The sequence below is a fragment of the Scylla paramamosain genome, chromosome 1 (genome assembly GCF_035594125.1).
Source record: "Scylla paramamosain isolate STU-SP2022 chromosome 1, ASM3559412v1, whole genome shotgun sequence".
NCBI lineage: Eukaryota > Metazoa > Arthropoda > Malacostraca > Decapoda > Portunidae > Scylla > Scylla paramamosain.
Window position 1 is genome coordinate 35,207,693 of NC_087151.1, and position 26,835 is coordinate 35,234,527.

Genomic DNA, 26,835 nt, shown 5'->3' on the forward strand with positions numbered 1-26,835 from the left:
TCTGAACCAAATTTCTTGTCTTATCCACTCCTACGCTGATGATACCACCCTTCACTTTTTCCACGTTCTTTCATAGACGTCCAACCCTTCAGGAAATAAACAGTTCACGCAGGGAAGCCACAGTACGTCTGACTTCTGATCTCTCTAAAATTTCTGATTGGGGCAGAGCAAACTCGGTATTGTTCAATACCTCAAAAACTCTATTCCTCTATCTATTAATTCGACACAACCTTCTAGATAACTATCCCCTCTTCCTCAATGACACTCAACTGTCCCCCTCTTCTACACTGAACATCCTCGGTTTGTCCTTTTTTTATAATCTAAACTGGAAACTTCACATCTCATCTTTAGCTAAAACATCTTCTATGAAGTTAGGCGTTCTGAGACGTCTCCGCCAGTTTTCTCACCTCACCTTTCTCTGGTAAACTCTAGAACTCCTTGCCTGCTTCTGTATTTCCACCTTCCTGTGACTTAAACTCCTTCAAGAGCGAGGTTTCAAGACACTTATCCTTCAGTTTTTGACTACCGCTTCGGGGACTGGCATTTCAATGGGCTTTTTTTTTTTATTGGATTTTTGTTGCCCTTGGCCGGTGTCCTTCCTACACAAATGAAAAAAAAATAATGTTTAGATACTTCATTTTTTTTCTTTTTTAATATGAAATCTCATGAATATAATAACTTTCACACACACACACACACACACACACACACACACACACACACACACACACACACACACACACACACACACAGACAGACAGACAGACAGACAGACAGACAGACAGACAGACAGACAGACAGACAGACAGACAGACAGACAGACAGACACACACACACACACACACACACGAAATATACTGGATATCTAAGAATGATGATGCGCGGATGGAGATATAATTTTCATTGAACTGCAGATGTAGATGTGATTGATAATGTGGACGCGAATGTCTGATGACCATATCGTTACAGATGCGGTTGCGGATGCGAATTAGTGTGTGTGTGTGTGTGTGTGTGTGTGTGTGTGTGTATATATATATATATATATATATATATATATATATATATATATATATATATATATATATATATATATATATATATATATATATATATATATGTATATATATATATATATATATATATATATATATATATATATATATATATATATATATATATATATATATATATATATGTATAATTTATTAATTTATATATTATTATTTATTTTCTTTTAATTGTGAAAGACGACTTTCAGCCTCTTCAGTTTAACGTGTGTTGCCTTGAGGCAGGACGCGGACCCAAGTTTTCATGCATCCCACCAACCACTTTCCCCATCCTCCACTCTTTGGAAAATGATGGAATTACATTACAATCTTAAAGTTTTATTGATACATAGAGGTTATCAAAATTATTTAACTCCACAGGTACACAACACATCTGTTTACTATTTAGCAAAGGTAAATTATATATATATATATATATATATATATATATATATATATATATATATATATATATATATATATATATATATATATATATATATATATATATATATATATATATATATATATATATATATATATGCTCATATTTTTTTTTATTAATTAATTAATTAATTAATTATGTTGATTTTGTTGTTCTTGTTATTGTCTATTATTTATAAGGGTTGATGATGATAAGAAGATTAGACAAATTTATGGAAAGGGACGATGGGTGGAAATAGGTATGTATGTTTCATATCGGGACTGCCGCGTGTAGACCTGATGGTTTGTTGCAGCTTCCCTTACTTCATCTTCTTACTACTACTATTATTATTATTACTACTACTACTACTACTAATTATTATTATTATTATTATTGTTATTGTTATTGTTATTGTTATTGTTGTTGTTGTTGTTGTTGTTGTCATAATTACTGTTATTATTATTATTATTATTATTATTATTATTATTATTATTATTATTATTATCATTATCATTATCATCATCATCATCATCATCATCATTCGTTCGTTGTTGTTATTGTTGTTGTTGTTGTTATCGTCGTAGTCGTTTTTGCTATTTTGCTTTTTTTTTTGTAAGTACTGATATTTTTTTTTTTTTCAATTACGGGTGAAAATTATATAAGTAATAGAATGTAGCACAAACCTCCTGGATGTCCCGATGGGAAAGATTCAGATACATGAAAATTGGATTTCTGTTTTATTATACCTAAAGCAAGTTTTCTTTATGGCAATGAGGTATTTTATTTTCATTGTGGAACAACAAGGCCAACTTTCGTTGCGGTGTTTACGGCGGTACATTCTGGTCTGTTTAGATCGTTTGCCGAGACGCAAACCCAAAGGATTGAAATTATTTGGCGATATCTGGCAACTTAGGACGTCACCTAATGAAATACATGCACCCGTAAGAATAAATAAACAAAATAGTTATTTTTTGAATTATGATAACATTTATTAAAAAAGTTAGTGCTTTACTTAAAGATATTTATTTACATACTTATTTACTATATATTTAGATTTATGATAAATAATAGACCTTATTCCTTCTAATAAGAACTTGTCAAGTGTCCATTAACCAACCAGTCATAGAGAAATTTTGTTTCAATTAATTTATTTGTCGAATAGTCGTTTTCGCGAGGACTTCACCTGACGTGACCCGAATAGCATGGATTGTTTTGCTGCAACAGTAAAGTAACGCTCTGGAGACCATAAACTAATCGTATCCCAAGATAAAATGTCGACCTATGATACTCATTTTTGGTCAACTTAAAGTTAATTCTCTAAGACACCATTTTTTTTGGTCAACTTAAAGTTAGTTCTCTAAGACACCTTCAAGTAAAGTAATATAATGTTTTTGGCATCAAAATTATTTTTATACTATATGATTTCGCTGAGGATTTCTGTGGACAACAGAAGACCACCGATGGCATAGGTGACGATGAACCATGCCACTCTGGCTCAGTGTCTTCCTGGAGATAATGAACAGCAAAATATGAACCCTCCGTTCACGTTCCGTAACTATTCTCTGCTTGCCGAACAGGGACTACCACGTGAAAGGAGAAAAACTTAAAGTAACTACATCTGATTGGAAACTTAAGCTCCATAACTCTTTCCTATGAGCCGAGTTCGCTAACTACAACTCCGCAAAAAAAAAAATAAATAAAAATAAAATAAATAAGTAAATAAATAAATAAATAAATAAATAAACAGAAAATAAATAAATAAAAATAGTGCGATGTTGTGACTCGCCATCAGATGCTAATACATGTACATGAACAGCCGATTACTATAAATTCAGGCATGCTTACAGGTTTTAGGAAGTTCCATTTCAAAATTTCTATGCTCTGCATTTTTTATGATGTATACATAATCAAGAATTCTTATTAAAATTTTCAGTAAAAATATTTAGGATTACGAACGCGTTCTTTAAGGATACACCGTGGGTGCATATGACTGACAACGAAAATATGTACATAAAAAAAAGGTGATCACCATCGAAATCATCATATAACTATGAAAAATCTATAAATTCAACAGAGGAAAGTGTAATTCGCCTGCAAACACATTCAAGAAAAAAAATTTGCATAATGGGTTTCAGAAAGGAAAGACGCAAAAATACTAAAATATTTAGAATGGTAATTACGAAGCAGAATTAAACGTTTTATGCCACAAATATAAGTGCTTTACTGTGAAAGATTAAACATGTATTAATGCAAAAGTTCGAAAACGTGTGATGAAGATAATCACATAACAAGATTAAGTTACCCTGTCATAGTATGTATCACAGCCTTGACTTTCTTTTTGTCATGAAAGGACGTTTGGAAGAGAGCTGTAAAGAAATATAAACTCACTCAGTTGATATCCCATTAAAATGATATAAAGTACTTCTGAAATGGTTGCCTGGCTTTGAAATTCATGCATAATCTTTAATAAAATTGTCATTACGGCTTTCCGCAGAAGCTGATAAATTGATAGCATTAATTTGCCGAGTAACACTACAAGCCTGTGATCTAGGAATTGATGAAGGCAATTGTGTCATGTGGAACCAACATGTCAGGATGCCTCATATGGTCCTTTTCTGGATTTGCCTTTCCTCTTTGTTGCCCTCTCACCTTGATTTTTATATATATATATATATATATATATATATATATATATATATATATATATATATATATATATATATATATATATATATATATATATATATATATATATATATATATTAACCACTTGCTTCTTTTGAGTGATGTATGTCAATATTGTGTAGTTTCCTTCCTTCATTGATTTTTACGTTCACTACTTGAATACTTCTTAAACATATTTTTTTTCTCAAGGGAATCCTTTTCAACGGTCTGGATGTATATCATTCAGCCATGGTGAAAGAATGATTATTCATCATACCGGTTCCATTTTCGTGACGGTCTAATAGTATAAGGATCGATATTCAAACTCATTTACTCATTTTTGCGTAAAGGGCATACAATGATTATATATATATATATATATATATATATATATATATATATATATATATATATATATATATATATATATATATATATATATATATATATATATATATATATATATATATATATAGAGAGAGAGAGAGAGAGAGAGAGAGAGAGAGAGAGAGAGAGAGAGAGAGAGAGAGAGAGAGAGAGAGAGAGAGAGAGAGAGAGAGAGAGAGAGAGAGAGAGAGAGAAAGCAGTAAACATCTCCCTATACGATAATTACTCCCAGTGAGGTCTTAAGCACTTGATCGGGGGGTGCTGTGAACTTTTCATTAAACCCAGTGCCTCACAAACCCTTTGTGTCTCACTACACAAACGGACAGTCACAGCCTGCCCTCTAAATATAACTCTCTTCCTTTTACTCAAAACCACGAGCACGTAATTACACACACACACCCTTCACTCAAAATTCAAAATTATCATGGCGACTCCTGCACCAGCCTCGGCATTCCCAACTAAGGAATGGACCAGAAATGTACCCAGGTCGGACTGCTCTTCTCGACCTTAACCCTTACACTGCCGGATTGTTTTCTAAGCATGTAAATATGAGCGGTATTTTTATTTTCGTTATTAGAAAATTCACTCGAATTCCATTTTTGGTAAGAGATAGCATACGTACGCAATGCACATTAAAAAGTATAAGCATGTGCATATAAGCAAGAATACTGGATAAATCCATATAAAATAAATTGATATTCGACTGAAAAAGAGTAACCGGCAGCTCGACACAGTCGTCGCACAGAAGAGAGCAGTAAATGGCTACTTTACTATAAAGTGTTTCTCATAGTGTAAGTACCTGACCGTGTGTAATTTTTGCTCTCTTTATAAATGCGGTATACAAATCTTGTTGAATTTTATAATTAAGTGAGGATTGAGGTGAACGTTGTAGAAATGATGTATCTTCACTGTGATAGACACACCAGTTACAGACACCGTTATTTTTAAGGATAACAATATCTCCAGAAATTATCATATTTCATACACTATCTCAATAACACCTTACTTCAACGGAGAGAGAGAGAGAGAGAGAGAGAGAGAGAGAGAGAGAGAGAGAGAGAGAGAGAGAGAGAGAGAGAAAACTTGTGTCGCTGATAGCTTATCCTTCCACGGAGTCCAAGTAAGAGTGTCGTGTTCCCTCCTTTCTCTCACTCTCTCTCTCTCGCTCTCACCGATGGAAAAATTCTGGATATCGAGAGAGAGACAGAGAGAGAGAGAGAGAGAGAGAGAGAGAGAGAGAGAGAGAGAGAGAGAGAGAGAGAGAGAGAGAGAGAGGGTGGGGGGGGGGCAGGCAGGCAGGCAGGCAAGCTGGAGAAGCCTCCCGAGAGGTTTCTGCTGTGGTACCAGGGTCCCGACCTGAAGAAGAACTTAGCAGAGGAAAAGATCCTGCTGATGGTGGGGATTACCTACTGGATGAGAGTGCAGTTGGGCAAGAGTCAGCGAAAAGACAACGCAGAAACAGATAATAAAGAAAATATAAATAAATAAATAAAAATAAATTAGTTCGGGTGATGACCATGACAGTCCTTTTGTCCTTTTGACAGTAGGTGGTGCGGTAGGAACGGGCTGAAGTTACTGGCGCTGCACCTAGCCACCACATGACAAGCGCCAAGCCGTCAGGCATGTCTTGGTTGGGGTCACGGCGGACGCTCTGTATAGACAGACTGGCTGGCCATACTTTTGTAGTAATTGATGACAAGCCACGTAGCTCAACCTCCTCACCAATGTTGGATTCTTTCCACTCTGTATGAGCAAGGCGACGACAGCAACAGCCTGGCAGTTGCCAGTTTGTCGCCAGACGAAACAATTCCATCAGCACAGCAACTGATGTGTATGGGTCGCTCTTATTCTTCTCCGAAACTGTGCCTCTGTGCTCGCACTTTGCCTAGTCAAACTCTTTCAACTCTGTTTATGAACATCTACCTTTCCTTCTTGTTGGAAGTTTGCCTACATTCAGCCTGTTCCTTAAAAGGGTGACCGTTCTAATCCCTCAAACTACCGTCCTATTGTTTTAATTCCCTGCCTACCTAAAGTTTTTTTTTAATCTATCCTCAACGGTAAGATTTTACACATGTATCACTTCACATCTTTCTATTTGATTGCCAATATGTGTTCCGTCAAAGCCGCTCTACTGATGATCTGGCTTTCCTTACTGAGTCTTAGTCATCCTCTTTTAGTGATTTTGGTGAAACTTTTGCTGTTAACTTAGATATCAAAAGCTTTTGAGAGCGTCTGGCACAAAACTTTGATTTCCAAACTACCCTCTTACGGCTTCTATCTTTGTATCTGTGACTTCATCTCAAGTGTTCTTTCTGAACACTCTATAGCTGCTGTGGTAGATGGTCACTGTTATTCTCTTAAATCTATTAACAGTGATATTTCTTACAGTTCTGTCCTGTCACCCACTCTCTTCCTGTTATTCATCAGTGATCTAAAACAAAATTCTTGTATCGACTTCTGCGCTGATGATACCACCCTGCACTTTCCACGTTTTTGTTTTTCCTAGACGTCCAACCCTTCAGGGAGTAAACAATTCACGCAGGAAGCCACAAAACGCCGGACTTCTGATCTCTCCAAAATTTCTGATTGGGGCAGAGCAAACTTAGAATTGTTCAGTGCCTTAAAAACTTAATTCCTCCATCTATCAATTCGACACAGACTTGCAGACAACTATTCCCTCTTCTTCAGTGACTCTCAACTATCCCTCTTTTCTACATTGAACATCTGTCCTTTACTTAATAATTTAAACTGAAACTTCACATCTCATCTCTATCTAAAACAGCTTTTATGAAGTTAGTCGTTCTGAATCGTCTCCGCCAGTTTTTCTCTTCCACCCCTCCAGCTAGTAACTCTGTACAGGAGCTTTTTCCGCTCATGTATGGAGTATGCTTCACATGTCTGGGAGGGTTCCACTCCTATCGTTCTTTTATACAGGGTGTCACCCACTCACTCTCTCTCTCTCTCTCTCTCTCTCTCTCTCTCTCTCTCTCTCTCTCTCTCTCTCTGTACATACACATACACCCACCCACCCACCCACCCACCCACACACACACACACACACACACACACACACACACACACACACACACACACACACACACACACACACACATGCGCGCGAAAAAAGAAGAGAGAAAAAAAGAGGAAGGTTGCTAGACCAGTAATCTTGCTTGACGAAAGATCACGACTCCTTGACGGTATGAAGCGAACAAAAAAATTCAGAAGAAATGGACACTATTCTTTTTACTTCATCTCTCTAGGCAAAAATACTCTGCACCTCCTTCCTTTGCCAAATACATTACATTAGGAGAATAATTGTGAAAAATTTTGGTATAAGAGTAACATGAAAAATCTGAAAATCATCATTGTCATCATCACTATCATGAAGAACAACATCAGCAGCAGCAGCAGCAGGAACTTTGACCGAGTGACTGGTGGGTGAAGGAAACACTAACATATTCTATTCTGTAATCCCATGCGTTTTGCCTCAGTTTCAACAAGCGAAAGTGCATATTTCGCTAGATGCGTGAACATATCTCTTGGTATGTTACACCTCCTATAATCTGACGTAATCATTTTTTTTTTATCACCACCGCTGCCATCACAACAGCTAATAATTTCAGGCACTAATCATAATATGGTTTCCTTCACTGACCATTTAAGTCGTAACACCATCAAGGTTAAACCATTCATCAGGTGCACACCTTTGACCATCTGTACTTCAGCGATGACCTCTCAGCGCAAGGCCGTCCAGGTGATAGTGGGCGTTTGCAGGAACATGAAAAGGCTTCCATTCCCCTTTTTCCTTCCGACCCCATTTCTATTCCCCTCCCTCCCATTTTATCTCCATTTTGCTCTCAGTTTTATCTATATCGTATATCCCTTCTCCCTTTTGCTCTCTCTCTCTCTCTCTCTCTCTCTCTCTCTCTCTCTCTCTCTCTCTCTCTCTCTCTCTCTCTCTCTCTCTCTCTCTCTCTCTCTCTCTCTCTTCTATAATATACATGGGCCCCTGATAGTTAGCAGCATCAACACTAATGCTCTTACTTAATAATCTGCACAACGGAGTCAACCGCGCCACACTCTGTCCATCACTCATAATACAAATTTAACAAAATAAATGATAGTAGTGACGGTAGTGTTGTTGGTGGATGTAGGAGCAATGGTAGTAGTAGTAGTAGTAGTAGTAGCAGCAGTAGTAGTAGTAGTAGTAGTAGTAGTAGTAGTAGTAGTAGTAGTAGTAGTAGTAGTAGTAGTAGTAGTAGTAGTAGTGTGAATGAATGAATCAACCAATATATATATATATATATATATATATATATATATATATATATATATATATATATATATATATATATATATATATATATATATATATATATATATAGAGAGAGAGAGAGAGAGAGAGAGAGAGAGAGAGAGAGAGAGAGAGAGAGAGAGAGAGAGAGAGAGAGAGAGAGAGAGAGAGAGAGTCTCTCTCTCTCTCTCTCTCTCTCTCTCTCTCTCACACACACACACACACACACACACACACACACACACACACACACACACACACACACACACACACACACACACACACACACACACACAGACCTGAATCTCATGCACTTTACATTTCTGCCCGGAATCATGCAGAATTTGTTCTACAACTAGTCAAAAACTCTTTTCATTATTAAAAAGTGCCAAAATCTTCCAAGATCTAACTCCCCTCCTGATTTCTGACATCCAAAAACAACTCCAGTAACTTTCCTTCTTCATTTTCCCTCCTTTATTTCAACCTGATGGCACCATTGCCATCTTATCATTTTCTAAAGCTGAACTCTTCGCTCAAACCTTTGCTAAAAATGACCTTGGATGATTCAGGGCTTCTTCCTCCCTCTCCTCCAACCTTCGCAGTGATGTTTTCCATGCCCTCGCTAGCTTTAACCCTCAAAAAGCTTATGGACCTCATAAGGGACCTTCTATTTTTTTTTTTTTTTATGTAGTAGGGACACTGGCCAAGGGCAACAAAAATCCAATAAAAAACAAAAAAAGCACACTGAGATGCAAGTCCCAGTAATGGGGTCCAAAACGTTAGTAAAAATTTGAACGATAAGTGTCTTGAAACTTCCCTCCTAAAGGAATTGAATTCATAGGAAGGTGGAAATACAGAAGCAGGCAGAGAGTTCCAGAGTTTACCAGGGAAGGGGATGAATGAAAATACTGGTTAACTCTTGCATTAGAGAGGTGGACAGAATAGGGATGAGAGAAAGAAGAGCGTCTTGTGCAGCGAGGCCGCGGGAGAAGGGGAAGCATGCAGTTAGCAAGATCAGAAGAGCAGTTAGCATGAAAATAGCGGTAGAAGACGGCTAGAGATGCAACTCTGCGGCGATGAGAGAGAGGCTGAAGACAGTCAGTTAGAGGAGAGGAGTTGATGAGACGAAAAGCTTTTGATTCCATCCTGTCTAGAAGAGCGGTATGAGTGGAACCCCCCAGACATGTGAAGTATACTCCATACATAGACAGATAAGGCCCTGGTACAGAGTTAGAAGCTGTGGGGGTGAGAAAAACTGGCGGAGACGTCTCAGAATGCCTAACTTCATAGAAACTATTCTAGCTTGAGATGAGATGTGAAGTTTCCAGTTTAGATTATAAGTAAAGGACAGACCGAGGATGTTCAGTGCAGAAGAAGGGGACAGTTGAGTGTCACTGAAGAAGAGGGTATGGTTGTCTGGAAGGTTGTGTTGAGTTGATAGATGGAGGAATTGAGTTTTTAAGGCATTGAACAATACCAAGTTTGCTCTGTCCCAATCGGAAATTTTAGAAGGATCAGAAATCAGGCGTTCTGTGGCTTCCCTGCGTGAAATATTGATTTCCTGAAGGGTTGGACGTCTATGAAAAGACGTGGAAAAGTGTTCTCCTAAACTGTGCCTCTGTGTTTGCACCTTGTCTAGTCAAATTCTTTCTATCAAAATCTATCTTTCTTTTTTGCCGGAAGTTTCCTTACATTCAGCCTGTTCCTAAAAGGGGTGACAGTTCCTATCCCTTAAACTACCGTCCTATTGCTTTAATGTCCTGCATCTCTAATGTTTTTTAATCTATCCTCAACAGGAATATTCTTAAACATCTATCATTTTACAACTCTCTATCTGATCGCCAATATGGGGTCGGTTTAGGTCGCTCTACGGGTAATCTAGCTTTCCTTGGTCAACCTCTTTTAGAGATTTTGGTGAAACGTTTGCTGTTGCCTTAGACATATCAAAAGCTTTCGACAGAATCTGGCACAAAGCATTGATTTCCGAACTACCATCTTACGGCTTCTATCCTTCTCTCTGTAACTTCATCTCAAGTTTTCTTTCTGACCGTTCTATTGCTGCTGTGGTAGATGGTCACTGTTCTCCTAAATCTACTAACAGTGGTGCTCCTCAGGGTTCTGTCCTGTCACCCATTCTCTTCCTATTATTCATCAATGATCTTCTAGACGAAACTTTTTGTCCTATCCAATCCTACGGTGATGCACTTTTCCAGGTCTTTTAAAAAAGGGCCGACCCTTCAGGAAGTAAACAGTTAACGCAGGGAAGCCACAGAACACCTGACTTCTGATCTCTCTAAAATTTCTGATTGGGGCAAGGCAAACTTGCTTTTGTTCAGTGCCTCAAAAGCTCAATTCCTCCATTTATCAACTCGACACATCATTAGAGATAACTATCCCGTCTTCTTCACACTCAACTATCCCCCTTTTCTACACTGAACATTCTCGGTCTTATCTTTACTCATACTTGTAATCTAAACTGGAAACTTCACATCTTCTTGTATGAAGAAAGACCTTCTGAGTCGTCTCCGTCCGTTTTTCTCAGTCCCCCCCCTGTCCCCCATAAGCTGCTGGGGGTGTTCTACTATACTGCTTCTTTAGACAGGATAGAAAGAAAAGCTTTTCGTTTTATCATCTCTCTTTTAACTGGCTGTCTTCAGCCTCTCTCTTATCGCCTTTTTAATGCAAGAGTTAACCAGTATTCTCAATTATTCATCTCTTTCTCTTGTAAACTCTGAAACTCCCTGCCTACTTAGGTATTTCCTCCTTCTTATGACTTGAACTCTTAAGAGTGAGGTTTTAAGACACTTTTCCTTTAATTTTTGACGACAGCTTTTGACTAACAAGTCGAGGAGACGAGACTTTGGTGTTGGGAAATCCAACACCTTAACATGAGCTGGAAGCTGAGAAATGAGATCAGCAGTATCATGAGAAATATCTATATTAGGGGAAACAGAAGCAATAAGGTGTGGAGAGTCATGACTTCCAAAGAACCAAGAAGTACGCCGCTCTTGAGGGAAATCGGGGCACGGGTTAGGTTAGTCACCCAGGCATCAGTTACATGAACACAGAAAAGAGTACTTTCAAGAGCCAACCTATGAACGCGGACTAACTCTGGCAAAGATAAGACGCAGGAGTCAACAGGTGCATTTGTTACGCGAACTGGAAGGCGAACAGCACTCATGGGGCCCACTCACTGATCTCCAATCACAACGGCGGAAGAGACATCCAGAGGAGAGACTGAACGCTTCGACACTGTGAAATCAGGCAATGACAAACCGTGATCTGTGGTGCGTGACCGCTTTGAAGTGTGAACAGGAGGTTTAGAGGCTAAGACTGGTGCCTGAATGTCCATTGAAGAGATAACAATATCCTAATATGAAATAGCATGATGTTGAGGAAAAACATCAATACCATGAGTCACTAGCGAGTCAAGTCCTAATATCCATCCCTGTTGAGGACAAAATCAGAAGTTACAAAAAAAATTTTGCTTCAAATGGTGGTGAATTATTGGCAAGAGAGAAGGGGAGAACAACTGTACCAGGGACATGTAAGGAAGAACCTTGTACACTGAAAAGATTATTGTCAGTAGGCTGTAAAGGAAGGTTAAGTAAGTCCTTAAATTTGGAATAAGCCTGAACACTCAAGAGATTACAAGAAGCACCAGTGTCAACTCCCAAGGAAAGAGGAGTGTCATAAGAAAAGTACTGGTAAACTTGCATACCTGAAAGGCAGCAATGACACTGGGAAGAGTGAGAGAGTTCTCTGGACAAGACGGCATTAATCTTTCATGTGTTCAGTTTGACGGCTCTGAAAATTTGACGGAGAGGCTGTTACACTTTGCTCTTGATGCCATTCTAGAATTTTGAAACATTCCTCTGTCATGTGGTTACTTGGACCATGAACAAGACAGAATTTAGGTGGACGCTCAAGAGACATGCGAGGTCTCGGGGCCGGAGACGGCGAGCGAGTATACTGTGTCTGAGCAGAGGAGTGAAAGCGGACAGGACGCTCAAGAGGCATACGAGGTCTTGGGGCCGGAGGTGGTGAGCGCGTATATCGTGTAGGAGCAGAGGAATGAAAATGGGCACGACGACCAGGTGATGAAGGTTTAGGACGAGAGTGGCCTGAAAACTGCTTTGAAGGCACATTCCTAGAAGTTGTCATGCTCGGGTGGAGGCGATGAGCGAGCAGAAGAGTTTATTCTTAAGAAGGAAGCAATGTGAGTTAGTGTGACCATCTTTGCGACAATAAGTGCATGAGAAAGCTGAACGCCGGGACGAAGGCAACACTTGAGAGGAAACACGCTCTATGGGAGACATCTGAGGTGGTGAAGGTGCAGGAGACGGGTCACTTACAACAGGTAACAGGCTATGAGCATGAGGCAATTCCTGCAGCTTGTTACTGATTTTCATGGCAAAATAAAAAAGGGAGTCAGTGGGTTTAATCTCAATGGTGGAAGCAACACGTCTTTCCCAAGGAGTAAGATAATTAACATAACTTGTGAGCTCTAAGAAGACTTGTAGTTTATCTAGACTCATCTGACCATTTTGTATCCAGCTTCCAGACTTAGAAAATTCAATGGCATCATGTGCGCACTCGATACCATGAACTTGACCGACCATGTGACCTACATTTCCGAGTTGCGTAGTAAGCGACTCAGCATAACGAAAAGCCCGAAGAAAGGAATCGTGAGTCCGTGAAGCTCCAAAGGCACGCAAGAAATTACTACGAAACTCAGTATAGTCTTCTTGAAGCATACAAGACTTAAAGCAGTGAGATGACATCGTGGTAAAGGCAAGTGAGCTAGGTATTATTTGCGACCTGACAAAAGACATCTTGTCTGCCCCAGAGGTGATGTTACTTGCTGTTTGTTAGCAAGTCCTCACACTGCTGTAAAAACGACAATGCAGAGTAGTTGGGGTCCTCACCCCAAAAATTTTTTAATGGTAAGGTCCTGGTGCTGGAATTTAATAGTGGAGGGAAAAGGAGGAGCGTAGTGGTAGGAGCAGTAGCAGCAGCAGTAGTAGTAGCAGTAGGTAGAGTAGAAGCAATGTTAAGATTATTAGACATTGTAGAATTGCCACTTCTTAAAAGCATTAAAAAAAAAAAAAAATACACAAGAAAAAATACACAAGAGAAATGTACACAAAAAGTAATCACAAAAGCAAAAAAAAAAAAAAAAATAAAAAATAAAAAATAAATATATATATATATATATATATATATATATATATATATATATATATATATATATATATATATATATATATATATATATATATATATATATATATATATATATATATATATATATATATATATATATATATAAATGAAAAAATATGTCACCAATGATGAAAATATATACAGCAATAATGTAATAAGTGGAACAATAATGTGCCCAATAGTAAAATGTAAGTGACAAAAAAATCTAAGCATCTGCTGGCAAAATATGACAAATATTAAGCAAATACTGGTTTGCTATGCAAAATGAACTTAGGATATTTGTAAAGGCGTACACATAAAAAAAAAAAAAAATACACAAGTACAAAAAAGAAAACGGTAAAATAACTGTACCAGGAGTGAGCACAAAATTAAGTGAGTTAGGCTAACTCGGCCTCAATAAATAAACAAAAGTGTATGACACAACCCAACTGGATAAGGTGTAGGCGTGGGGCTGCTGCAGGAGTGTATAGATGGGGCTTGCAATAACAGTAATGTTGCAGCAGCTTAAGCAAGGAGAGGCACAGGTAGGAGCAGGCGTAAGGTAATGACTTGACACAGGGAGCTATGGGGGACCAGGGATTGACAAAGGCACAGGCTTAGGAAACACCTGAACACACACACACAGCATACACACCAGACAGGTAAAACAGGCACACGGTTACTGCAAAATAGTCCAAAATAAACGAAAATGCACAAATACAAAAAATATATATGCCTTGGGAAAAAAAAATAAAAATGCAAGACAATGCAGCATATAAAAATGCTAAACACAGGCAAAAAGACCGTAATTGTGTGTGTATGTGTTGAAAGATGCGTGTACAGCTGTTGTTATCTGTGTAATACTGTAGAAAGACAGCACAATGAAAAAAGCAATAAACACAAGAGCTTTAGAAAAAGAAAATTACAGGATGATGCACAAAATGGCGGCACGATTTGAAACAGCCAATCGGAGACCGGGGAAAGGTGCAGAGGCCAATCAGGGAGAAATAAAGTGTAAACAAAGGCCAAGGACCAATGAGAGGAAGCAACACAAGCCGGGAAAGCAGCAAGGAGCCAATGAAGAAAAAGCTGGCAAAAATGAACGCCAAAATAGAGGAGTAAAGGCGAAAAGTGTAAAAAAAAAAAAAAAATGAATAAATAGATAAAAATAATATCACCATATATATATATATATATATATATATATATATATATATATATATATATATATATATATATATATATATATATATATATATATATATATATATATATATATATGGTACGATCGATTTTTAATTTCAAATGCACCGAACTAACCTTCAGTCGCCCTTTTTGTATGTATTTCTGAATCTCTTTTCCACTCCCTCCCACACTTGTCCTTTCCACTTAGCCTTCCACAGCCCTCCCTTCCTCCTTCATTTACATAATCTTGGGGAAAAGGACGAAATTAAAGGCATTTGGTAAGTATTTCTGGAAGAAAATATTAAATTTTCTTTTTTTCATCGAGTATAAGTTATAAACAATAAAAGACGATGTTTACAGTTCTTTTTCTAAGGAAGTCTATAAAAATATTTGTAGAAGTTTATCAGTTATGTTTTTATTTTTGGTGTGTTTAGCATAATAAACGACACAACGTGAGATCACTTTCATTCATGTATGAGATATCTTCTCTCTCCGACGTGTACATCGGAAAAAGATTATCTCCTCTACCAAAAGATGAAAACTTAAGACAAGAATCAAGGCAATTGCAATTACACAGCAGGTTTAGGCAGGGTAACAGTGTTCCTCAGCATGATGAAAATTCCATATTCTACACGCAATAAGGAAACCTTTTCCCAAAGACAGCCTGTGATTGCCATAGGCTTCCAGAAATTGGGAAGAAAAATGAAATATGATTATTAACAGAAGGACTAATGTACTTTAAATACATAAATAAAAATTAAGGCCGCTCTACTGGTGGTCTGGCTTTCTCACTGAATCTTGGTCGTCCTCTTTTAGGGAAAGCCTAACACCAAAATCTCTAAAAGAGGACGACCAAGATTCAATGAGAAAGCCAGATCACCAACAGAGCGGCCTCGACGGAAGTCTTACCGGCAATCAGATATAAGATTGTGAGGTGATAGATGTTTAAGAATCTTCCTGTTGAGGATAGATAAAAAAAAAAAAAAAATAAAGAGGCAGGAAATTAAAGTAACAGGACGGTAGTTTAAGGGATTAGAACAATCACCCTTTTTTATGAAAAGGCTGAATTTAAGCAAACTGTATGAAAGGTAGATGTTGATAGAGTTTGAAGTTTGACTAGGGAAGGTGCAAACATGGAGGTACAGTTTCGGAAAACAAGAGGAGGGAGTCATCAGGTCCATAAGCCTTCCGAGAGTTAAGTCCAGCAAATGCATGGAAAACTTCACTGCGAAGGATCTTAATGGGTAGCATGAAGTAATCGCAGAGCATGGGGAAAGGGAGGAACAACCCCTGAATCATCCAAGGTGGAAGAAGCAAGTTATTGGAGACGTTTATGGCTAGATGCCGGAAGTCACGAGGTTAGTAAAATTTTGAAAGATTTTGGCACTTTCTATTAATGAAGGAGTTTTTGACTACTTGGAGAGCAGACTTGGCATGATTCCGCGCAAAAAAAAATATAAAGTGCATAAGATTCTGGTGATGGAATGCTCAAGTACCTTTTTTGGGCCACCTCTCTATCATGTATAGCACGAGAACAGGGTATGTTAATTCAAGGTTTGGAAGGCTCAGGCCCAGAAAAAGAGTGAGGAATGTACGCCTCCATTCCAGACACTATCACCTCTGTTATGCGTTCATCACACAGAGACGGGTCTCTGACACGAAAGCAGTAGTCATTCCATGGAAAATCAGCATGAAACCTCCTCATATCCCCCTAGTTAGCATAGCACGTTGAGGGATCCTAAAGAGGAATTGAAACGATAGGACAAGATACAGATATGAGGTTGTGATCGGAGGAGTCCAACGGCATAAGCAAAAGGATTAGAGGTTAGGAAAAGGTCAAGAATATTGTTAGTATCTCCAATACGGTCAGGAATTTACTCTGCCTTAGTGACGGTGCTCTCACTGGTAATATTTTTACATTATTTAAGAGTAAGGTTACCTTGTACTTAGGCAACTCAAGCTTACGTTAGCTTTCCTACATTTTTGTTGTGTACCTCAGTGAGATCGTTTATTTTGGAAATATAGTGGCTCCTATCCTTTAGAAGTGCGGCGCAGTTAGCGCTTTTTAATAATGATGATGATGATAATGATGATAATGACGATGATGATGATGATAGTAATAGTAATAATAATAATAAAATAATAATAATAACGGTAATCATAAAAGATAATAATAATAATAATAATAATAATAATAATAATAATAATAATAATGATAATAATAAAAATAATAATAATATAAGGGCCACTTGGCCACCAGGTCACCATGAATATGAAAATTTTTTTGGGGCGCCTCGTCTTTTCATCTTACTGGTTGACCGAGGTCAAAAGATGTGCCTATAACGCGCTCCTCTGCATGGTCTTCCTCAGTAATACAATTAATGTGATATCTGGGTGTTTGTTAAATATCCGTTCATCAGCGGCATCACTCAGGCAGGTAAATATATCAGTTATAAGTTGTGAACAAAGGAAGAGTATGCAGCCTTGAAAATTTGTCACGTTATGGCCGTTGGAAATACTTCAGGCTCCTCTAACCCCCATCCCCATCACGAGCTCGGCTGTCCACTCGCTAATGACTTTAGGGATTAAGTCTATAAGGGGAAGAGAGACCAGCCTCAGGCGTGATACTGGCTCACTAGGGACTCGCACACGCCCTGCATGTTAGGGGCGATGGCGGGCTTGTACGAGAAGTTTAGCAATGCTGAAGGGATACGGTGAAAAAAAAAAAAAAAAAGAAATACGGATGAGTTAAGACTAAATACGCATCCAGAGAGAGAGAGAGAGAGAGAGAGAGAGAGAGAGAGAGAGAGAGAGAGAGAGAGAGAGAGAGGGAGAGAGAGAGAAATCAGGAAAGGGTAATGCATAAAAATGAGGTGTTGGATGGCAGAGTTGCACGATGAATAAATTTAGGCAATGGTGAAGGAAACCAGTGAAAAAGTTACGCGTGAAGGCTAAACACACTCATCCAAGCGACCACTTTTCACAAGTCATACCACAGGGGGATGTGAAAGGGATTATTACAATAGTAGGTGAGTGGCCGCACTATACCCTTAGTTTAATTTTAAGAAAAGGATTCACTGTTGTGCGATAAGTTGGCTGCCGCAAGAAGACAAAGTGGACGCATATAGTACGACCGTCCAAAGAAACATTCCTGTGGAGATTACGTTATACAAAGATGAAAATTATCAACAAATGTGAAAGCACAGTAGAAGGAAAAGCTTTATTAAAATAATCTGAGCTTCAAAATGTAAATGAGGATTTTGAAAAAATATTTCAGGAGGTCAAGCACATATATTTCTTTATTGTCAAGCATAAAAACCAAGAGTAAAATTAATATAGAGAACATTTATTAAAAATGAAGAAATAGTGTATTTTATAACGATTTTCTTTTTACTTCTGCATTCTTTTTATAAATGTAATGTGCCTATTAAACTTACCAAGTTATAAAAAAATTAATAAAAAATAAAAAAATAAAACTACTTAATGTGATGTATATCGCCAGTTATTTACTACCTCCCTAAAAATACGACAAATTAGTTCCCCAAACGGTACACTCAATTAAGATGGTGAAATTACTTGATTATATAATGTTGAAAGAGATTCTTCAACACGTGGGAGAGAGAGAGAGAGAGAGAGAGAGAGAGAGAGAGAGAGAGAGAGAGAGAGAGAGAGAGAGAGAGAGAGAGAGAGAGAGAGAGAGAGAGAGAGAGAGGCGGGTGCTTGAGGCCAGACTTCGATTTCACGTCTGTCATCCTCCCATTTATTCAGTCAACACGGTATATAAATTTTTATTGCTATATTTCTCTGACACAAAATCAAGCTTAGAGTATATTATAATTCTTTACAAAACGAACTTAATATGAATATCTAATTCTTCTGCAATTGTGTCAATCTTAACGCCACATTCCATGAAATTATTATTATCGTTATTGTTGTTGTTATTGTTGTTGTGTTGTGGTGTTGGGATGTGAGTTTATTTCCCGGCCGGTTTCGCCCAGGGGCTCTTCAGGGGAACTGAAGCAGCTCAGAATCAGAATCAGAATAATAAAGAAAAAGATGGGGAGTGAGGAAGTGGGGATAGAAGGACGAATAGGGGGGGTGACAAGAAGAGAGCTTTAGTAGGAGGAAAAGTCACTGGGGCTTAACCAGGGCGCAATTTGACTTATTTATTTATTTATTTATTTATTTTGTGAGCACACTCGAGTTGTAGCCGAAAAAAAAAAAAAATGGGACCACGCAAGACACGGCAGGGGCGACTAAGTACGGGTCAGGGAAGCTAGGATAATCGTAATCAACCGAGCAAGCCAAGCACAAGACATCCACACACCACGGGGCGCCAATAACCCCCAGGCACCAGTAACAGCCCCACGGTCATGCAGGTCGAGAGTTGAGTGAAGGACAGTTGGAACAGAAAGTTTTTTTTTTTTTTAATAGATTTAAAAGAGGGACAAGAGGAAAAGTACATCCGTATAGCGGAGGGACCTACAGCTTTATGTGGAATCCGAACCACGGTTAGTAGTAGAGTGAGTGGGTGATATAGTGTTTGGGATGGTGAGTTTTTATTGCACGGGTTGATGTAATGTCTCTTGTAGGGGAAGCCTCGGTCTTCTGGCACTTTCTGCAAAAACAACCTGCTAGGGAGAGAAAAGAAACGGTCGGCTTGATAAAAAAAATGTGGAAGTGTCTCATGTGCCAGGTGGGAAGAAGAAAATGAGATGATGATGACTGATTGATTGATGTGATTGTTGTGATGGCAGGATGTGTACTGACAGAGGCTCGAAGGAGTCCCCCAACGCAATGAGAGATCAGACCTGCCGCCTTCTGTTTGCAGGCAGTGAGCCGTCGGTGACGGGGCGTGAAGGGGGATCCCTGCATGGATGCTTCCAGGGCCCCGCCCCGCCATCTCTTGGCTATTTTCCTGCCTAGCACTTGCTGCACCCAACTACCTCGGTGGCGGGGATTGAGGTGGCTTCCACGGGCTGCTGTGGTTACCGTCCCCGCCATCAGTACTGGCGCTCCTTAACTGACACGGGGGAAACCTAGCAGTACGCCATGCCGACGGCCGCGGGCCCCATTGCCGTGCCGTCAGTGGGAGGGGTGCGGTTTGTGTTATTCCCGTCCCTTGAGAAGTGGTCCGGTGCCTCCGTAAAACCTAGGCTGCGAGGCGGAAAAACAATGTATAAAAACAAAAATCTGAGAACAAAGCCATGACAAAAAGTATGAAAAACCACTAGGCGTCGGCACACAAGCCCACTCCTTCGATCAGGGGTATGAGATGTTAATGAGGGCGTGTTTGTGTCACACCCCTGCCCCAGGAATGATCCGGTGCCCCATTGAAAAAAACCTAGGCTGCGAGACAGAAAAATAATGTATAAAAACAAAAATATGAATACAAAGCCATAAGACAAAAAAAAAAAAAAAAAAAACACACTAGGCGTTGGCACGCGAGCCCATCCCCACCACCGGGGTTGTGATGGTGATGCCACTCAGACACCATGAGTGGTAGGAGGATATAGGGGTAGAGAGAGAGAGAGAGAGAGAGAGAGAGAGAGAGAGAGAGAGAGAGAGAGAGAGAGAGAGAGAGAGAGAGAGAGAGAGAGAGAGAGAGAGAGAGAGAAAGAGAGGGGTCCGTTATCTGTAAATGGGGTCAGGAGGCTCAGTAGGGGGAGGGTCAAAGAGGTTGGTGGGGGTTAGGTGACGGTACGCTAAGGGAAGGTTGTTTATAAAATTGTATATGATCGTGTGACTTTCTGGGAAGGTGCTTAGTTGTTTATTAATCCTATTGTAGTGTGTGATATTGATGGGGAGAATGTTGGACTCCTCGTGAATAGAAGGAGAGGTCCTGAAATCGAACCACTTCGTCCCAAGGGCGAAACGAATAGCTCGATTCTGGATCTTCTGTAGTTTTGAGAAGTTAGAATGAGCAGAGAGAGGAAGGACAAGTGGTCAGTAGGTTAAAAGAGGGAGAATGAAAGCTTTGAAAGCTTTGTACAGGTGAAGCTTTGTTTTTGTGCTGCTGTCGCGAAATCTTTCCAGGTTGCTCAGTGCCCCCGCGGCAATGGCTACATTTTTAAATATGTGAATGTTAATTCTAACGCCAAGCACTTTGTTGTTATTGCTGATGGGAACGAGGATGGGGTTTGGAAAATCTATATATAGTGAAATTTGGCGAGGGTTGTCACTTTTTTTGATGCTGAAATAGGTTACCTTAGATTTTTCGGGATGAGAGATAATTCGCCATTTCAGCTCCCATAAGCTTGTCGCCGTTAATTTCTGATGAATTTTGTTGGTGAGTAGCTCTAACGACCTAGCACGGGCTAGTTGAGTTACATCGTCGGCGTACTGAATTGTTAGTGAATCATTGTAAATAGAGGAGGGTAGGTCAAATGTGTACATATTGAATAGGGTTGGGGAGAGTACTGAGCCTTGTGGGACTCCAGCTTGACGGGTAAAGAGTGCCGAAAAAGCCCCCTGATGGCGGATTCTTGTTTGTCTCTTTTCCAGAAAACTACATAGGATTCGTTGTGTTAAGTGGAGAAAATGAATTGTTGCAAATTTTGTGTTTTAATCCGATGTGCCAAATTGTGTCAAATGCTTTTTTTGACGTCTTTTGTTACTAATGCGGCTTTAAAGTAGGGTGGGTTGAAATCTAAGTGTGCTATAATGCTATTTTTGGCGTCCTCGGTTGAAGCGTTGCTTTGGAAGCCAAATTGCTGTGGCGACAGTAACCCATTACTTTTAAGGAACGCCCTCAATCGCTGGTTGATGATGCATTCGAATGTTTTCTTAGTATTTCTCCTGAGCTTGTGGGGCGATAGTTTTCTGGTAAGTGAGGATTTTTTTGGGGGCTTTGGAATAATAATTATATTTGAAATTATGAATGCCTTTGGAAAATACCCGGAGGCAAGGGAGGCGTTAAAAATTTTGGTTAGGCTGGATATAATTTCTGGAGGGAGGTTTCTAACCATTGGCCAAGTTATTCTTGAGGGACCGGGGGCGCGCCGCGGGGTGTGCCTGAGCAACCAGGAGACATCCTCCTCCTCAATGGGTGTGGTGAGAGGGTGCTGTGGGTCAAGACATGTAAATTGTATTGTGCGGTAGCAGAGCGTGGCGCGATGCTGCTGGACACACTGCTCCCTGATTGCCTGGTGCGTGCGCTGTCATTTACCTCTGACCCGCGGGACGCATACAGCTGCTGCCGGTGCTGCACACACGATGTCGCCTGTCCTCTTATTTGTATTCTCGTTGGTGGCGATGTACATGGCCTCTAGGACTTTTCTTTTCTTTTTCTCCAGCTCGCATCTGAGGACTCTTGCCCCTTTCCAATTCGGCAGGTGACCTGCTTTGTCAGTGTGGTCCACCAGTGCGCTGGTGGTGCGGTGGTCTCTCACATCACCGTGATACTCCTTAATCCTGGTGACCAGCCCCCTACTCGTTTCGCCGAAATAGCTGGCGTCACAGCCACTGCAGGGTATCTGGCACACCACTCTGTCCGTGCTATTTCTCTTCTGCTTAGATTTAAGCAACCTTCCTATTCTATGTCCTCCTGCGCTGGCTACGACGTAACTTGCTGGGTGGAGGGCCGCTCTTAGAACCTGCGCTAAGTCTGACCCCGGGACGATTAAGTATTTCTTCTGTTTCTTACAGTTTTTCTTTTCGAATATTTTTTTTCTTTCTCTTACAACTCTATCAGGAGACCCTTCGGGTAACCTAACTTCATAAACGCTTCTGTGATGTGTTTTTTCTCTTCACGCAGGTATTCATCACTGCACGTGCGTCATTCAAAGTATAAAGAAAACAAACAAACAAGAACGATTACGTACATTACTTCAGTGACCACGACACCAGAACAAAAAGAGGTATGGTAATAATTTTTTTTTCTATGTGCATACAAAGTATGCAGTGATGAATACCTGCGTGAGGAGGGAAAAAAAAATCACAATAAGGTTTGTAAAGTTTGCTTACCCGAAGGGTCTCCTGTTAGAGCTGAAAGAGAAAGCAAAAAGAATATTCGAAAAGAACAACAGAGAGAAATACACACACACACACACACACACACACACACACACACACACACACACACACACACACACACACACACACACACACACACACACACACACACACACACACATATCTCCCCAGAACGAACCAGTTCCCCATCTGGTGCTTTTAATGGACCTATTGTTTCCTTATTCTTCGTCCTATATACATGATAAAATCCCTTGGGGTCCGTCTTCGCCTGGCTGGCTACCTTTAATTCATAATTGCTTTTAGCTTTTTTCGTTAACCTCCTGACTGTTCTAACTGATTCATTATATTGTGGCCTTAAAACCTCTTCCCCTGCCTTTAATCTCTTATATTTACTTCTCTTCCACCCCATATAGTATTTTAACCTAAAAGTCATCCATTTAGGGTAATTTTTCTGTGATATTATTGCTCTACACGGGATGTTTGCTGTCCAGTATGCAATTTATATACGAAATATTTATACAACTCATCTATATTTACTTCAACTAATCCTCTCATCTCGTCTTCTTCCATCCTCTCCACTCCCTCATGTACTCGCCTTGACCTCACCTCTCCCATTTCAGCGTGACCTGACCCTCCAACATACACATAATCTCTCTCTCTCCCTCCTCCGACCCTTCTGGACACTTCTTCCCTCCTCTTGCCCTACACCCTCACACCTCCCTTCACCTCTCTCATCCAGCCTTACCTCTCTCAACTCCTCCTTGGACCTGACCTCACCCTGCGTCCGTTGCCAGTCAGCTCCTTGGAGGAACCTTTTTAATCCCTCAAAATCTGCTCTCCTAAAGTCAGGTATTTTACTAGTGTTTTTGCTTCTAAAAGTTTCTTCCCATTTTAATTTGTACCTAATTTCCCAATTATCAGTGTTACCTAGCTGTCCTCCAACCACTACCTGCGTGACTGCTTCCTCCCTGTTAGTTAAATCTAGAATACTGTTTCCCCTTGTGGGTTCTATGATTACCTATTTTAAGAATTATCCTGAATTATCTTAAGAAAATACTCTGCTTCCCTGTTACCTATTATCAAGCTCCAGTCGATAAAAAAATTCATTTCAACATTTTTTTTTTTTTTACCACAAAAATTCTGGATCACCCAGTGTCCCAGATATTTATGGCAATTCGCAATTTTATATTATCTGATTACACTATTTTCGTTAGTTGTAATTTTAGCGTAGCCATGAAAAACAATACACTCTGATTTAGAGACACTGATCTCCAACTTTATAGCTCTTACTCTACCTTCAAATGTCTATAAAGAGGATTCAAGATTACCCCGTGTATCAGACAATATAACAGTGTCATCTGCATATGCAATTATAATAATTTTTAATGTACCCAGTCGGCATCCGATATTTATTTTGGAAATAGTTCTAATTACATCATCAGTATACAATTTAAACAAAGTCGGAGACAGAATTCCTCCTTGCCTTACACTTGCATTAATATAGAAATAATTTCCCTTCTTTTCATTCTATACAACTCTTGCCTTTTGGTTCCTCAGATAAGTCATAAGAGTAAATTCAATTTCAGGTGGAATATTTCTTACTATGAACAGGTTACCTAACAGGTGATTAACTTTATCAAAGGCTTTGGAAAGATCTATAAAAGCAGCATATGGCTTACCATTTTTTTTTTTTTTTTGTGTGTGTAAGGAATTACAGTTTCTCTTAGTAAAAATAATATGCATAATTTGTCGACATATGTTTAGTAAATCCCAACTGCCTAAAATCATGAAGTATTTTCTTCTAAAATACCTAAAAAATGCATCTCAAAAAGCTTCAGCAAACAAAAAGACAGCATAACCGATCTGTAATTGGCAGCATTACCCTTGGTATTTTTTATAATAAGGTTAATATCACCTTTTAGTAACTGCATAGGAATATAACAATGACTAAAACAAGCACTACAAAAATAAATAAATAAATAAAATAAATATATAGATAAATACATTAAAAATCATATGCTGCATGCCTCAAGAACAGAATGCCATCGTGGTCCACTCCATCGTTAAGTTTCTTAATATACATTTTTAATGTTTCGGACGATGTTTTCCCATCAAACTTCTCTTTTTCATTAATTTCGGTTTATTTAAAAGTTGATTTTTTTTCTTTATCTATAGTATAATCACTGTTACCACCATTTAGAAATCGGATACTAAATGCTTCATTAATATTATCAATATAATTTTCATTGTCAATAACATCAGACCACTTCATCTTATCAGGCTGTTGTTTAGCCTCCTTTCAAAATTCTTTCATATTCTTGTTTCTAAATTTTTCTTGAATTGCGATAGATCTTTGTTCCGTTTCATTTTTCTTACATAAAGACAAAGCCTCTTTGAGCACTTTCCGACTCATAATCATTTTCCGAATTTCATCAGTTCTATTTCTTCCACCAATCAGCCTTTATATATATATATATATATATATATATATATATATATATATATATATATATATATATATATATATATATATATATATATATATATATATATATATATATATATATATATATATATATATATATATATATATATATATCATCCCGTGATTTAGCATATAAATGTTTGACTCGTCTATTCCACACAGGTATTAAATTGAATTATACCTATTAACTATTGGTTGTGAATAATGACTAGAAGAGCACAAAACATTACTAGCAATTATCATATAAATCCCAATTTGTGCAAGGTGGTCAGCTTTTTTGGCAACCAACAGTACAGCATCTAGTTACCTCGCAGGGTATGATACCAGTTATTTTACCAATAATATTTTGAAATATATCTGAAAAATTACTGCGATATCATTTTTTTTTTTTTTCAGGAGATAAAACACCTATTTCCATTTTCAGTTTTGATAGTGTTACACCCATTCATAGTGACCTCCAAATGAATTATTCCCACCGTTGGCAAATGATCGGATCCAGCAAGTTCTCATAGAACTTTAACATCGTTGACACAGACATCCTTTGAACTTTTTTCCTACAATATGATCTAACATAGGAGTTATTGTAAGCTATAAAAGTAAATGTGGTAACATCCATGAGGTTAATATCTATACAAGACAAATAATTTATCTCACAAAAGCTCATTAAGCTGTTCCAGGCTTTGCTCTCAAAAAGAATCTGCATTATAATCACCGAAAATGAAAACGGAAATGAAATCATGATCGATTAAAACATGGTCCAAAGCACACAACCCCTGAATATATCCTTCAAGTGTCTTCCTTTCCCATGTTAGCAGCAGCAGCAGCAGCAGCAGCAGCAGCAGCAGCAGCAGCAGCAGCAGCAGCAGCAGCAGCAGCAGTAGTAGTAGTAGTAGTAGTAGTAGTAGTAGTAGTAGTAGTAGTAGTAGTAGTAGTAGTAGTAGCAGTAATAGTAGTACCAGCAGCAGCCGCAGCAACAACAGTATCACCACTATCACCACCAGAAGCAACAGTAGTAGTAGCAACAGCAACAACTCCAACAGTGGCATCAGCAGTGGCAGCAGTAGCAGCAGCAGCAACTACTGCAGCCGCAGTTGCAGACGCAACAGGAGCAGCAGCAGCAACCGCTACAGCCGCATTTGCATACGCAGCAGGAACTGCTACAGTTGCAGAC

At 38.8% G+C, this 26,835-nt stretch overlaps 1 long non-coding RNA gene across 2 annotated transcripts in view; it reads left to right on the top strand.

Moving 5' to 3' along the window:
* The window catches only part of LOC135109870 (uncharacterized), a 51,092-nt gene that overhangs the window by 15,333 nt on the left and 8,924 nt on the right, over positions 1-26,835 (top strand). Inside the window, exon 3 of one of the 2 annotated variants that reach the window (XR_010273069.1) lies at positions 22,962-24,262. The exons of the other annotated variant lie outside the window; for it this stretch is intronic. This is a non-coding gene — a long non-coding RNA (uncharacterized LOC135109870). Of the gene's footprint in view, positions 1-22,961; positions 24,263-26,835 lie in introns of those variants that run through there. 2 annotated transcript variants of the gene reach the window in all.